The following is a 2,297-nucleotide window of genomic DNA, read 5'->3' on the forward strand; positions in this document are numbered from 1 at the left end:
TGCAAAATCTATAAAAATAATGCATTTTGTGCCTATCAAGTTTGAACCTCAGTTCATTGTAAATAATAAATGTTGTCGGCAAGGAAGTAATTCATTAACTTTTGATTGTATAAGCGTTGTAAAATTTTTTAGTTCCCACCCAAGTAAGTGTGGCCTTGGTTGTTTAAAGTAACTCTCCCGGTCTCGTATGGCGTATTATTGTTTGTGATTGTGCGATAACATCACTTCATTCTCTTAGTCCTTCGCCTACATTGAAATTGTAGTGAAAGGTAGGTAAATCAATTTATTTTTTAAAAAATAATTCGTTTATGAACGATTATATTATTTTATAATGAAAAAGTTTTTTTTTTTTTATATATTGAAAGTAGGTAAGCTGTTTTCTAAAAATATGCCCTTTGTGGCTCAGCCATACTGCCGGACAATAGTTTAAGACCGTATCAATTGTGTTAGAATAACAAATTCATTTAGGATTAATTTAGAGACCTTAATATTCCCTATGTAACCGATCTAGCCCGAACCAGATATCACTCCTTCCATTATAAACTCTCTAACCACCCAAATCCACTGGTTTCTAACCTTGTATCCTCTTCCATTCCTGACAATCCTCCGAGGCGCCTGAAAAAAAGATGGCCACGAGACCAGCTAATGTAAAATGTCATTAGAGTGCTACCAATGGGTAGTTTCTCTACACGCCTGTAACACTCCATTTTAACTCAGATCATATTTACTAAATGTATTATGTAATATACAGTTGTAAATTTCAATAGATATTAAAAAAAAGGATTAATTAAAACAATCTAGCTTTTCAAATTAAATTTTATTACAAACGAATTATATAAAATGTCCTAGTATAGATGTTCGTTCTCCTCCGTAACTTTTATATATTAGTGTAATCTCGGTATATAACTAACTGCTACAGGGAGGTGTTCGGATTAAAGATAGTATTAACTATTAATACGTATTAAGGAAAATGGTGAAAAAAATAAAAATATGAATGTACATAACTATTTTTATTTATTTATTTTTACATTTTCTTTTTTTTTTTTGGGGGGGGGAGGGGAATTTGATAGTTTGAAATGGTAAAAAAATAATCTTTTTTGAAGTAATCTTTTTTTTTAGTCTTATTACATCTATGGTCACTAGCCGAATTTTGGGTCACTACAATTTTGTTTTATTTTATATCCCCAGTAATCCTGATGGTTTAATTTGTTGAAGTTAAAAGATTGTTCATTTATATTGAAACAACATACATAAAAATAAATAAACACTCTCTGTATGGATTTATTTAAAACATGGTAAAAAAAAAAACTTCAGCAAAAAAATTTGAATTATACATATTTTAACAATTAATTAAATTAGTTTTACAGAATCAGATGATTTATACAATGGATATTATGTATTTCTAATTTCAAAAAATATTTTATGAACACATTCACAGGAATTAGATTACTCTTTTTTCACTTTCGATTTTAATGGTGACTACAATAACTTCCCTATATACCGGGGAGTTAAAAGTGTCCTTTACACATGTGCACTTTTAAAAAAAAAAAATTTTTTTTAATAACTTTATTGAAATTTACAACTGTATATTACATAATACATTTAGTAAATATGGTCTTAGTTAAAATGGAGTGTTACAGGCGTGTAGAGAAACTACCCACTAGCAGCACTCTAATGATATTTTACATTAGCTGGTCTCGTGGCCATCTTCTTTTCAGGCGCCTCAGGCGATTGTCAGGAATGGAAGAGGAAGCAAGGTTAGAAACTAGGGGGTTTGAGTGGTTAGGAAGTTTATAATGAAAGGAGTGATATCTGGTTCGGGCTAGATCGGCTACATAGGGAACATTAAGATCTTTATGTTTGATTTTATTTGTGACAAAGTAAGGAGCATTGAGGATTTTACGAAGCATTTTGGATTGTAAGGATTGAATATGACAGAAATTCGAAGGTCTAGTGGAGCCCCAAATCTCAACTTCCTATGTCCAGATTGGCCTTATTATAGTCATGTAGATCAGTCTTTTGTAATGTATTGGAAGTTTAGACCGTTTGTCTAGTAAGTGCTGTAATAGTCGGAATCTGCGTGCATTTTCCTGTTTTTTTAGTCTGGTGTGAGGATTCCGGGTTAGTCGTTTGTCCAAATGTAGTCCAAGGTAGTGGATCTGTTCGACAGGGCACTTTTAAAAAAAAATGTTTTTTCCTTGCTGAGTATTTGAAAAAAAAAAAGTTTATTTTTTATCGCCAGTTCGGATTACTGGAGTGTTCGGTGTACCGAAGTTCGAATTACCGAGATATCACAG

General features: G+C 31.6%; 1 protein-coding gene across 1 annotated transcript in view; it reads left to right on the forward strand.

Moving 5' to 3' along the window:
* Positions 1 to 149: 149 nt before the first annotated feature.
* The window catches only part of LOC106685184 (esterase FE4), a gene marked incomplete in the record, with an annotated part of 62,982 nt that continues 60,834 nt past the window's right edge, over positions 150 to 2,297 (forward strand). The window contains 1 exon segment of the mRNA XM_067049391.1: positions 150 to 269.

This window comes from Halyomorpha halys, unplaced genomic scaffold (genome assembly GCF_000696795.3).
Source record: "Halyomorpha halys isolate HHAL.00 unplaced genomic scaffold, Hhal_1.1 Scaffold668.1, whole genome shotgun sequence".
Classification (NCBI taxonomy): Eukaryota; Metazoa; Arthropoda; class Insecta; order Hemiptera; family Pentatomidae; genus Halyomorpha; species Halyomorpha halys.